Source organism: Hemitrygon akajei, chromosome 23, assembly GCF_048418815.1.
Source record: "Hemitrygon akajei chromosome 23, sHemAka1.3, whole genome shotgun sequence".
Lineage (NCBI taxonomy): Eukaryota > Metazoa > Chordata > Chondrichthyes > Myliobatiformes > Dasyatidae > Hemitrygon > Hemitrygon akajei.
Window position 1 is genome coordinate 53,713,752 of NC_133146.1, and position 14,259 is coordinate 53,728,010.

The 14,259-nt window shown below is 40.2% G+C and overlaps 1 protein-coding gene across 1 annotated transcript in view; it reads right to left on the reverse strand.

The window, feature by feature from the left end:
• LOC140715453 (scavenger receptor cysteine-rich domain-containing protein DMBT1-like) overlaps positions 1-6,934 on the reverse strand; it is a 46,257-nt gene extending 39,323 nt beyond the window's left edge. The window contains exons 1-2 of the mRNA XM_073027655.1: positions 6,922-6,934; positions 3-125 (exon numbers count right to left, since the gene is read on the reverse strand). The gene's annotated coding sequence lies outside the window, so the exon portion shown is untranslated. The remainder of the gene's footprint in view (positions 1-2; positions 126-6,921) is intronic.
• Between the last annotated feature and the right edge of the window lie 7,325 nt (positions 6,935-14,259).

Here is a 14,259-nt window from a genome sequence, read left to right on the forward strand (position 1 = left end):
ACCATAATCGATGTAGGCGCAGTAGTCACAGAAATCCGTACAACAGTTGCCATAGTAATGACAGCCATAATCACAGGAGCAATCGGATGAATATCCCCCACAGCTGTATTGGCAGGAACCGTATGCTGTGATTCAGTAAACGAGAATTTGAAATAAATGAGGTTGAAACTTAACAATTTTCAAATAAATGTAATGAAGTTTTATCTTTTTATCATCGATCCATATGTTTGCAAGGGGCATTTTAATACCTGTTCCCTAATTTCCTTCTCAGTGCACACCTCAAAGTAATAAAGTCAGAATTGTTTGCCTCTGTTCAATCACCAAACTTTGTTCAAGATTTCAGATCAGCTTAAAGTTAAGAAACTAATGAAGAATGACTAGTACATTAAGGAAAAAAGCTAATGTAGGGAAGAGTAGGACAGTCAATATCCATCTGTTACATTGGACATGCGTGTTTTGAAGGAACACACAAGAGGTTTAGCAGATGCTGGATACTTTGAAAGAATAGTGCAGTAGTTTGCGCGGTGGTATTACAGCATGGGCATTGGAGTTTGAAGTTTAATTCCAGCATCCTCTGTAGGGTGTCAGTACATCCCTCCTGTGGAATGCATGGGTTTTCTCTGGGTGCTCCAGTTCCCCCCCCCCCCCACCCCCCAGAGTCCAAAGACATACCATTTGGTAGGTTAATTGGTCATTGTATATTGTCTCATGATTAGACTAGGGTTGAATCGTGAAGATTTCTAGGGCCGTGCAGCTCGATGGGCCAGAAGGGACTACTCCACACTCTATCTCTAAATGTACAAAATGCTGGAGAATCTCAGCAGGTCAGGCAGCATCGATGGAGGGTCCCCCGTCACCTGGTCTCACCTATCACTGTCTGCTTATATTTCTCCTCTACATCATCATTTTTCTGGTGTCCACCCATTTCCTTTCCATTCCTGATGAAGGATCTCTGCCCAGAAAGTCAGTTGTTTATTTCCCTCCATAGATGCTGCCTGACCTGCTGACTTGTGTGTGTTACTATTGAAGGAAGCCTTCTTTGGAGCAACAAACAATCTGCTGGAGGAAAAGCCCCTTCTGTCCTCAGATTCTGCTCGACCAGCTGAGTTCCTCCAGCAGATGTTTGGTGTTTCAGTCTCCAGTATCTGCAGTCTCTCGTGTCTCTAGCCACTTGTTCAGCTGCTTGAATGCCTGCTCCATGAATACTTAGTTAATTGTAACAGCAACAGTTATTGGCTGTGTCTGGCAAATTTATTGGGCAGATTTATTTAATTTACTTTACTTTCCAAACTGGACACTTCCAATTCTGACAAACTCTGCGTGCTTGAGATGAGCTGATTATAATAGAATCAAATCTGAGAATCTCATTTTTTAAACCCTGTTTTTCCAGAGTTCTTGGTGGGGCCAATGTTATCCTGTTCTGTAATAATCAACAAAATTGTTTCCAGAAGCATTTGATTTTAGGAGGCCTCTTGTGGAAAATATCCAAAAGATTACGATTTTGATCAGTACGTGTGAATGGGCTGCAGAAGTTTTTTCAAAAAATCTATTCATTTTTCAATTATCTTTGTAGCTTCAGAACAGATTATTGGATCACTGTATCTTCTGAAATTATGGTTTTGAAAGTTTGAACTTTACAATTTTAATGTAAAGGTATTTTATATTTTTAAGGAGGATCAATATATTCTCAAAGATTGTTTTATTACTGGCTGACTCCCATGCCGTCATTGTTTCTGTCAAAATAATATAAATAAAGGAATAACTATTTATTTCTGTAGAAGCCTCAAATATTTATCAAACTTACTGAACAGTAAAGGATTACAATAGTAATTGTCATGCACTGAAATATCCATTCATTGGGAATGTGTATATTGAAGATGCAAGTCTGCCAGTCTGATCTCTGCACACGTAGGAAGTGTAAGAGGGAGATGCCACAGTCTGCATTTGTCAGTTGGTCAGGTCATCTCCTTAGCTGTGAATGCTGTATCTAATAATCCATGTGCTTGTAATAATCGATTACAATCATCATTTATAATAATTATTGATGTGCTTGTGGTAGTCAGAAGCTCTCACTGTCAGGTCAGTGCAAGGTAAGTGTTATTATTTCATATGTAAAATGGACTTTATTTGTCTTTGCTCAAAATTAACAACTATCTCTCTTTCTCCAGTTCCAGCAGTGCAGCTGAGAAAATTTTTAATTCAATTGTCTGTTTGTTACGTCCCGAAAAGAGAAGGACGACAGACAATTCATGGGTGCTGAATCTCCACCGGTGTAATTTGTAAATCATGTTTCTAAAGATCATGATGTGGGAACTTTGGAAAAGTGGACCTGCACCATGCTTTCAATAGTTTGCTTCCACTCTTCCATGACTCCTCTGTCATGAACTTCAGTTCTGAATGTCATTTGTTTACTTGTATTGTTTGCACAATTTGTTTTTCTCTGCACATTGGGTGTTTGACGGTTTTCTTTGTTAATGGGTTCTACTGGGTTTCCTTGTTTTGTGGCTGCCTGTAAGGATACGGATCTCAAGGTTCTCTATAGTATACATACTTAGATAATAAGAGTACTTTGAACTTTATGTAGTGAACCCTAACACTCCATAATTGGAATCTGGCTATAACATCAGTATCTGCTGGAAATAAATCCTTTGTTGCTTTGAAACCCAAAGGAAAAGCTTTTTTCTTTTGGAAAAAAATTGAAAGTGGCACAAATTGCTTGAAACAATTATCAAGGAAAAGAGTCATTCAGGGTCAATTGGAGACTAATGTGGAATCTCCATTGAACTGGAGGATCAAGATGAGGACATAATAAATACTTTGCCTTTGTACACACGAGAGAGAAAGACACTCGTTCGAGAACTCATTGATGAGTACGATGATATTCAAAGATAAATAGCTACTTTAAAGGAGGAGGTATAAGATGTGTTAGTCAACGTAAAGGTACATAAATCCCCTTGGCTTGATGAGATGTTCCCAGACTGCAATTTGAATGAAGAGAGAAGACTGCTGGATTTCCAAAAGAAAATTTCACTACTCTTCTGTTCACAGAACAGGAAACAGAAGTGAAAAGGACAATAAACCTGTACAAGTAGCATAAAAAAGCCAGGTATTTACAGAACAGTGAGTCTAATTTCAATCTTACAGCAAGTATTGGATAAAGTTCTAATCCTCAGATGAAATGTATCAAAAAAAGTATAATCAACAACAGAGTAATGTACTATAGAATTGTTATAAGATTTTACACAGCGTAGAAAATCTTTAGGAAACAAAATTGATTGCTTGAAGATAGCCAATATGAATATCAATTGATTTCTATTATTATTATTATTGTTGTTGTTATTATTAATTTTTCTCTTTTGTATTTGCACTGTTTTTTGGTTGTTTGTCCACCTTGTTGGTGTTGTCTATCATAAGACCTTAAGACCATAAGATATAGGAGCAGAAGTAAGCCATTTGGCCCTCAAGTCTGCTCCGCCATTCAATCGTGGGCTGATCCAATTCTTCCAGTCATCCCCACTCCCCTGCTCTCACCCCATACCCTTTGATGCCCTGGCTAATCAAGAACCTATCTAACTCTGCCTTAAATACACCCAATGACTTGGGCTCTACAGCCACTCGTGGCAACAAGTTTCACAGATTTACTACCCTCTGACTAAAGTAATTTCTCCGCATCTCAGTTCTAGATGGATGTCCTTCAATCCTGGAGTTGTGCCCTCTTGTCCTAGAATCCCCTACCATGGGAAATAACTTTTCTATATCTAATCTGCTCAGGCCTTTTAACATTCAAAATGTTTCTATGAGATCCCCCCTCATTCTCCTGAACTCCAGGGAATACAGCCCAAGAGCTGCAAGACTTTCCTCATACAGTAACCCTTTCATTCCTGGAATCATTCTCGTGAATCTTCTCTGAACCCTAATGTCAGTGTATCCTTTCTAAAATAAGGAGCCCAAAACTGCACACAATACTCCAAGAGGGGTCTCACAAGCGCCTTATAGAGCCTTAACATCACACCCCTGTTCTTATTTTTAATATCTCTAGAAATGAATGCCAACATTGCATTCGCCTTCTTCACAACCAGCTCAACCTGGAGGTTAACCTTTAGTGTATCTTGCACAAGGACTCCCAAGTCTCTTTGCATCTTTACATTTTGAATTCTCTCCCCATTGAAATAACAGTCTGCCCGTTTATTTCTTCCACCAAAGTGCATGACCAGACACTTTCCAACATCGTATTTTAGTTGCCACTTCTTTGCCTATTCCCCTAAACTGTCTAAGTCTCTCTGCAGGCTCTTTGTTTCCTTAACACTACCCACTCCTCCACTTATCTTTGTATCATCAGCAAGTTTAGCCATAAATCCATTAATACCGTAATCTAAATTATTAACATACATCGTAAAAAGCAGCGGTCCCAACACCGACCCCTGTGGAACTCCACTGGTAATTGGCAGACAGCCAGAATAGGATCCCTTTATTCCCACTCTTTGTTTTCTGCCGACCAGTAACTACTTCAACCACTCTAATAACTTCCCTGTAATTCCATGGGTTCTTATCTTGCTAAGCAGCCTCATGTGCGGCACTTTGTCAAAGGCCTTCTGAAAATCCAAGTAGACTATGTCTACTGCATCTCCTTTGTCTACCCTGCTTGTAATTTTCTCAAAGCAGTAGGTTTGTTAGGCACGATTTTCCTTTCAGGAAACCATGCTGGCTTTGGCCTATCTTATCATGTGCCTCCAGGTACTCCGTAATCTCATCCCTAAAAATCTATTCCAACAACTTCCCAACCACTGATGTCAGGCTAACACGTCTATAGTTTCCTTTCTGCTGCCTCCCACCCTCCTTAAATAATGGAGTAACATTTGCAATTTTCCAGTCATCCGATTCTTGAACGATCATTGTTAATGCCTCCGCAATCTCTCCAGCTACTTCCTTCAAAACCCAAGGGTACATTCCATCAGGAATCATTTCTGATTTTTTATTTTAGATTTTCAGCAGCTGTGTATTTTTATTTTGATTTTTGAAGTTCAGTGGGACACTGACAACAACATCATTGGATCAAAGAGATAAAGGGTTTGAGGTAGACTGAGAGAATTTAGCAAGGCCAAGAATATCCGAGAAATTACCATTTTTTAAAATCCCATCCAGGACTGATACAATTCTGAAGAACCTGCTTACAGATGGAATATTTCATGATGTCTCCTCATATGGAGATGGAACGTTTGTAAATGGATTGCCAAGATTGGAGAATAACTCAACCCAGCCATTAACCACCCAAGCTGCACATTTTCAGTTATTTGCAATATTGGATTTATCCATGGTTGTAAAGTATAAAGAGGTGTTGAAGTATTTCATATAAATAATAAAATAAAATTGAAAGCAATGTCTTCCAGTCGAGAAACTGGAGTAAGCTGCCCATTTGTGAAAGGAAAAAATATTCCTTTTCACTATTCTAAGAAAAAGAAGGAAATTGGCTCTCAATTTTACCTCAACCAAAACAGATGATTTGTTAAAGTATTAAAATGCTACTTTTGAGAATTTGTGGGATGCAACTGTCTACAGTATTTTGCACAGTACATGGCTATAATGCACATTTGGGCCATCCTGGAATTAGGACAGTGCTACAGAAATGTAAGTCATTTCATTTTTTCTTTGGGTCTCAGTTGCCTCTGACTGCTGAGCTGCCAGTTCTCACCTGGGGGTGGGGTGACTGCATAATGTTCTTGGTTAAAATAGGCAAATTCACAATAATTATGAAACCATCTTACTTATGTTTAATTTGTTGATGGTCTTTCTGCAGGAAGTGTATGAAGGAGAGTAGTCCTTCAAGTAGCCAAGACTATCTTTCTGTTGAATCAGGGGGAAGGATTTTCTCTCACCTAGGTTCATTGTCCCCAAGGTCAATGGAGGAAGATCTGCAGTTGACTAAGGCAATGTAACTGGTTATATAACTCATGAATTCGCTCCCTCTCAATATCTATAATACCAAATGAAGTGGTTTTGGGCCACAGCGATCCTATAACATCTCCACTACCCAAGACCAACTTCCTAGGGATTTTCCTCCCCTTTGGAATATTGGCTATGTTACAGGTCAGAAAACATTAAGCTCATCATTGGCATGGTCTTGACTGGTTCCAGAAATTCTATGTCCTTTCCAAAAGATGTCTTCATCTCACTGAAAAAGTCATAGAAGTGATGGACCTCTCAATTATAATATCAATGGCAATCTTTACCAGTATGAAGTGCAAGCAGGATTCTTTATCATTTGATCCTACAGTCGAGGAAAAGTATCTGCTTGCATGGAAGCTTAATTCTATAATGCCATTGAGAAGCAGTTTGCATCGGCCATTCCTTCACCTCCTCATCCCTCCTGTATCCACCAGATACGCAAGTAGAATTTCCTGACTACAACATCTGCATTGTGTCAGCAGTGAATCGTGGATTCCTGTGATATATTTAGATAGCAGGAGTATCTACTGCAACCCCAAGTTCTACCAACTTTAATTGATAGAATTAAATTTGTAGCTTGAAGTATAATTAGATTGGAAGATATTGTCCTCCCCAGAACTATTCTCCTCATCCCACAGAATCACAGAGCACCCAAAAGGAGTTTCATCCACCTTTATGTGTTAACATCTTGTACTCAGAAGAAAGTGGTAGCAATGTGAATTAACAAGGTTTCAGCTAAAAAGAGGCAATGCAGAAAAAAAAGACATGCGAGAACTCTGAAGTAAAATGCCAATGGCGATAAAGCAGGATGGTAACTAACTGAGGGAATAGCAATTATACATAAAACAGTGCTTTCCAAAGAGAGGCACAGGAACTGGTGCCGATTGTTTAGTCAAAAATGTTATTCAACCAACCTCATTTCGCTTCTACATGACAGTCTCAAAAACGTAAACTTTAATTTAAGGATATTTTCATTACCTGTTGTTAAGAAGTATTCTGTGGGTATTGCAAACAAAAATTCAGTTAGTAAAATTACTTCAACACAGGTTAAAGCTCATCAACAAATAAGGAAAGCTAACAACAATGACATATACCCTTGAACAGCAAATGGGTCACACACATTGTTCAGCTGACCCTTATTTCTGCTTTTCTCTCTCAAATTATGATGAGACTAATAAAGTTAAAATAGGAAAACACACCCCGCATTTTGTTCAGTTTTAATTTGTACTTTTTATCTTAAAGGCACTGAAATCAACCCAATACAATAAGGAGAATTGTTCTTTCATCAATAAACAATGTCACTTTTGAACACTAAATGTCTTAACAATGCATAATTTCTGACTTACCATGGCTCGGCGCAAAGGAGGTAATGAGAAAGACACATAAAAGCACTCTTGCTTTCAAAGCCATTTTCTCATCTGGCATAAGACACTGAGAAACACCTTTTATTTATACTTAAACTAGCGGAATGGGTGTGTCGTTATCTCCCACTAAATTAGGTAATATAATTTCTTATTTCCTGAAAAGTATTGATGCTTTGAAAACACTACCTAATAAACTCATTTGTGTAAATTAGAATGGTTGTTAATTTCAAACATAGGCATGGGAATTGCACAACTGGTACTTCATTGGACTTTCAGATGTTATCCACATTGGACATTGACTACAAAGTTTAATTTTATTATTTGTGAACAAAAACATCTTGCCATTATCTTTTTAAATAACAACCTACTTACAATTTTACACAAACTGATTAATCCCAATTGGCCCCATGCCTGCTATTACTGTATGTGCCTTTTCTCCTATCATATTACCTGATTTTATTCTACACTATTTTGTACTACTCTGTTGAGTGAAACGATGTCAGCTAAATTTGATCCGCATTGACACTAAAACATTTCATAAGAAGTTGCTTCAAAGTATTACTGTACTTCTATATTGCATTTACCATCACAAATTGGTGGGGGGAGGGGTGCTGATGATTTTGTTGCTGTTACTGTTGAAAAGGATGGGGGAGTTTGTTTAGGGACTTCAATGTTCTATCATTCTATGGTGTCTCTTGTTTCGTGGATGTCTGTGAAGAGAACGAATTTCAGGTTGTATACTGTATACATTCTCTGATATTAAAGCAACCTAAATGTAATTCTAATCTGTATCAATCTAGTTCACTAAACCAAGCCCATTGCATTCAGTCCAGTCATTTAAATACAACTCAATTTCTAGCCCATTAAACAAGTGGAGTACAGATTAATAAAGGGGAATTTCAAAAGTAATATATATTATTTCTAAATAAGGAATAATGATTCTAAGTATAAATTAGACAAGCCTGTCAAATTTGGAATATTAATTAGATATTTTGTCCATGGCAACTTAAACAAAGCTTCAAATGAAGTCTTTCTAAAATTAAAACAGCTAATCAGGAGAACCCAGAACCCAGAAGAAATTGAATTTTCTACTTTAAGATAATAGTTAAAGCAGTGAAATAGGGGCAAAAAAATTACCCAGATTAAGGTTGTTTTCAGGAAGAGGGGCTTTAGTGCTGAAGGTATCTCAGAAAAGCAGATATGAAGAGGTTTATGGGTACTCTTTATATTAAATCTACAGTGTGATTAAGACTCAAAGCAACACACACAAAATGCTGGAGGAACTCAGCAGGTCAGGCAGCATCTGTGGAAATGAATAGATAGTCAGCATTTCAGGCAAAGATCCTTCTTCAGGACTGAGAGGGAAGGGGGGAGATCCCAGAATAAAATGGTGCAGGGAGGGGAAAGAGGCCGGGTGATAGGTGAAGCCAGGTGAGTTGGAAATATAAAGGGCTGAAGAAGAAGGAGTCTGATAGTAGAGGAGAGTGGATCATCAGAGAAAGGGAAGGAGGAGGGGACCCGGGGGAAGTAAAAGGTCAGAGCAGGGAATGAAGGCGGTGGGTGGAATTTGTTAACTGGAAGGAGAAATCAATATACATGCCATTCATTTGGAGCATACCCAGTTGGAAAATAAGGTATTGCTCCTCCACCCCGGGAGTGCCAAGATGAGGCCATGGACTAAGATTCACGCTGGGATATGAATTCACTCTTCTTATTGAATCATTTATTTGCCTAGCAGCCAGCCTATTGTAGGATGGTATTCCACTTAAGTACTGATATAGCCCGAGTCTGATTAACTGGATGCTGATAGGGAGCTTGACAAACTCATCAATCCATTGTTCCTGTTGTCACTTTATTTTGTGTTGTTTTTCTTCTTCCTTCTCATGATGATGACACAGATAATTGGGGGAGGAGGTCATTTGCCTGTGAAGAATGACATATTGCCTTCTGATTATGATGGAGACTGTTGTATCAGGAAATATACAAGTTGGATGAGGCCTTAACACAGGTAAGCAGAGGGGTTAGGTCGTCAATGTGCAAAATTTTAGGGATGAAAAATGCTTTGATAAACTTGGTGGAAAAAAAACCTTCTTTAAGCAAAGTTTGGAGATGGTTTGGAACTGAAAACTGTGAGTGAAGTGAAGCATCACATCCTGTCAAATTTCTCAGTGGTGCAAGATTTGACCAAAGTCCAGAATCTCTGGGAGCAGTTCAAAGGATGTGTGGTGATCTGATTAAAGGAAGTCCCATTGAAACTGTCCAAAAAGATTGGAGAAGCCTGTATTGACAAGGTTGAATGTGCATAAAAGTCAAACGTATTAAGCACATTTACTTGACATATTTTGGTAAATTGAAATTACTTCAGTAGAGAGATTACCAATTTATTAGTGGCCTGTACTGTCTAGGGGAAAATGAGCAACAGAGCTACAGGGAGGTCATCGCGTTGGAGGCACATAAATAGATGACAGTCAGGAGAGGGAAAGGGACCCCTGTGGCCATTCCTCTCAATAATAAGTATACCGCTTTCGTTACTGTTGAGGGGGACACCCAACAGTGAGAGAGGTGTGGGTGCCACTGCAACTGGATCGCTGGTGCTGTGGCTCAGAAAGGAAGGGAGGAACAGACGAGCACTGTGGTGATAGGTGATAGGAGCTTCCCTAGTTGGAAAGGTAGACAGACAGACACACTTTATTGATCCCGAGGGAAATCGGGTTTCGTTACAGCTGCACCAACCAAGAATAGTGAAGAAATATAGCAATATGAAACCATAAATAATTAAATAATAATAAGTTAATCATGCCAAGTGGAAATAAGTCCAGGACCAGCCTATCGGCACAGGGTGTCTGACACTCCGAGGGAGGAGTTGTAAAGTTTGATGGCCACAGGTAGGAATGACTTCCTATGACGCTCAGTGTTACATCTCGGTGGAATGAGTCTCTGGCTGAATGTACTCCTGTGCCTAACCAGTACATTATGGAGTGGATGGGAGTCATTGTCCAAGATGGCATGCAACTTGGACAGCATCCTCTTTTCCGACACCACGGTCAGAGAGTCCAGTTCCACCCCCACAACATCACTGGCCTTACGAATGAGTTTGTTGATTCTGTTGGTGTCTGCTACCCTCAGCCTGCTGCCCCAGCACACAACAGCAAACATGATAGCACTGGCCACCACAGCCTCATAGAACATCCTCAGCATTGTCCGACAGATGTTAAAGGACCTCAGTCTCCTCAGGAAGTAGAGACGGCTCTGACCCTTCTTGTAGACAGCCTCAGTGTTCTTTGACCAGTCCAGTTTATTGTCCATTCGTATACCCAGGTATCTGTAATCCTCCACCATGTCCACACTGACCCCTTGGATGGAAACAGGAGTTACTGGTTTCTGTGACATGACACGACACAAGACACGAGATTCTGTGGATGTGATATAGGCACCCAGATGGTATGTTACCTCCCAGGTTCCAGGGTCAGAGATGTCGCAGATTGGCTCCACAGCATTCTAAAGGGGAAGTGTGAGGAGCCAGAAACCTTGGTACATATTGGCACCAATGACACAGGTAGGAAAAGTGAGCAGGTCCTGAAGAAAGAACTTAGGGACCTAGGTAGAAAGATGCAAAGAAGGACCTCCAGGGTAGTTATCGCTGGAATCCTGCCTGTGCCGATGAATGTGTGACTGAGAAAATAGTGTAAGGGGCAGGTTTCCAGCTTTCTGAATCATTGGGATCTCTCCTGGGGAAGATATGACCTGTGCAAAAGGGATCGGTTACACCAGAGCCCAAGGGAGACCAACAACCTTGTAGTCAGATTTGCTAGAGCTGTTGTGGATGGTTTAAACTAGATTGGCAGGATGATGGGGACCAGAGTGATGGGGCTGAGGACAGGGCTATTGGCTAGCAAGCAGAGGCACTGTGTAGTGAGACTATCAGGAAGGACAGGCAGATAATAGGGCAAAAGTGGGATGAGTTCCAATGTAAAAGGAGAACAAAATTGAAAAGGGTGATGGATACAAGACTGAAGGTGCTATGTTTGAATACACACAGTGTATGGACATCACCGAGTCATGGCTGAAAGATTATAGTTGGGCGCTTAGCATCCAAGAAAACACATTGTATTGAAAAGTCAGGCAGGTAGGCAGAGGAGATGACATGGCTCTGTTGGTAAAAAGTGATATCGAGTTCTTAGAAAGAAGTGACATAGGATCTGAGGCTGACGAAGTCAACATAAAAATAAAAGAGGGCGTATCATATAATAGAGCAATAATTAGTGTGACATTAAGGGATTGGGAAATTTTTTAAAATAGAAGCCAACTAAAAAAGGTGAAATGATTAAATACAGGTGTCTCCCGCTTTTCAAATGTTCGCTTTACACCACTTCACTTTTACAAAAGTCCTACGTTAGTAACCAGTTTTCACATTACAAAGAGGATTTTCGCTTTTACGAAAATTTTTCCCATGTAAGTTAATGGTTCTTCGCTTTACGCCATTTCAGCTTCAGAAATGTTTCATAGGAACGCTCTACCTTTGTAAAGGGGGGGGGGAGACACCTGTACATTTGAAGGTAAGCTATCCAATAATAGTGATTCTAGCATGTTTCTGGAGGACTGGAAAATTGTAAATGTCACTCCACTCTTCAAGAAGGGAGCTGGGCTGAAGAAAGGAAATTATAGGCCAATTAGCCTGTCTTCAGTAGTTGGGAAGTCATTGGAGTCGATAAGGATATGGCTTTGGGGTACTTGGAGGCACATGATAAAATAGGCATAGTCAGCATAGTTTTCTTAAGGGAAAATCTTATTTGACAAATCTGTTGGAATTCTTTGATAAACTAATAAGCAGGATAGACAAAGGAGGATCAGTTGATGTTGTGTACTTGGATTCTCAGAATGCCTTTGACAAGGTGCCACACATGAGCCCATGGTATTACCAGAAAGAAACTAGCATAGACAGAGAGTCGACTGATTGGCAGGAAGAAAAGAGTGGGAATAAAGGGAGCCTTTTCTAGTCAGCAGCTGATGTTTAGTGGTGTTCCACAGGGGTCTGTAGTAGGACCGTTTCTTCTTATGTTGTATGTCAATAATTTGGATGATGGAATTGATGACTTTGTGGTCAAGTCTGAGGTCTATACAAAGGTAAGTGGAGGGGTAGGTAGAGTTGAGGAAGTAGGGAGGTTGCAAAAGGACACAGACAGTTTAAGAGAATGGGCAAAGAAGTGGCAGATGGAATAGTGTCAGGAAGTGTATGGTCATGCACTTTGGTAGAAGGAATAAAAGCATAGATTATATTCTAAACTTAGAGAAAACTCAAAAATCCAAGACACAAAGGGAATTGGGAGGACTGGGGATTCCCTAAGGGTAAATTTGCATGTTGAGTCAGTGTAGAGAAAGTCGAGTGCAATGTTCGCATTCATTTGAAGAGGACTAGAATATAAAGGAAAGGCTGCCATGCTGAAGCTTTACAAGGCACTGGTGAAGCCTCACTTGGAGAATTATGGGCAATTTTGGGCCCCTTATTTAAGAGAGGATGTGCTGACATTAGAGAGGGTTCAAAGGAGGTTCACAAGAATGATTCCAGGAACAAAAGGCTTATTGCATGAAGAGCATTTGATGGCTCTGGGTGTTTACTCGCTGAAATTTAGAAGAACCGATTGAAAGTTGAAAGGCCTAAATAGAGTGAATGTGGGGAAGATGTTCCCTATTGTGGGAAAGTCTCGGACCAGAGGGCAGAGCCTCAGAATGGAGTGACATCCATTTAGAATGAAGATGAGGAGGAATTTCCTTAGCCGGATAATGGTGAAGCTGTGGAGTTCTTTGCCACAGGCAGCTGTGGAGGCCAGGTCATTGGGTGAATTTAAGGTGGAAGTTCCTGCTGTCTTGCTGAAGGGTTTGGGACCAAAACATCAACTGCACTTTAATCCATAGATACTTCCTGGCCAGCTGAGCTCCTCCAGCATTTTGTGTGTGTTGCTCAGATTTTCAGCATCTGGAGATTTTCTGTAGCTTAAGGTACAGGTCGATCAGCTTTGATTAGTCAGGGTGTGAAAAGTTACGGGGGGCAGGCAGGAGATTGGAGTTGAGAGGGAAAGTGGATCAGCCATGATGAAATGGTGGAGCAGACTCAATGAGCTGAATGGCCGAATTCCATTCCCATGTCTTATGGTCTTATGCACAAGTTCGAAATACAGAGTAAACCTGAACTCTGAATGTATTAATGTTAAGATGTCTCATCTGCTCACTGGAAGATGTCAATTAACTGCAGGGGTGCTTGCCTTTTAAGCTTCACAAAGTTTCAAGGAAGGGAACAGAATGTTAAGGGGTCAAGAATAGGAAACATCCGTTTGAGTGGTACAAACACATTACTTTTTATACAACAGCTGATATTGGGCAAGTCACTATCCTGCCACAAATAGGTTCAATTTGCATTAGTTTATTTATTTGTTTGTTTATTTATTGAGATACAGCGTAGAATAGGCTCTTACAGCCCATCGAGCCATGCCACCCAGCAGTCCCCCAATTTAATCCTAGCCTAATCACAGGACAACTTACAATGACTAATTAACCTACCAACCAGTATGCCTTAGCAGGAGGAAACCCACAAGGTCACGGGGAGAACTTACAAGCTCCTTACAGGCAGTGGCGGGAATTGAACCCAGGTCGCCTGTACTGTAAAGAATTGTGCTAATTACTACACTACCATGATGCCCCATTTATATGTAAATCAAGTCCAACTTAAAACTTCATTGAATCAATCACTTCTCTGCTCCCATTATACATCGCAGTTTCTTTGCCCATCTCATTTTCAGTCTCTCTCAACAACCCTCAATGTGGATGTTCTGCCCATTTCTCAATCTAGCCTCTCCTCTCACAACCATAGTCAATGGACCATAGTCCCTTCTGTTGATTGCAACTGCTTCCCACTTCAAATAACAGCCTCTCCCAATACCACTCAAGACAGAGCCTT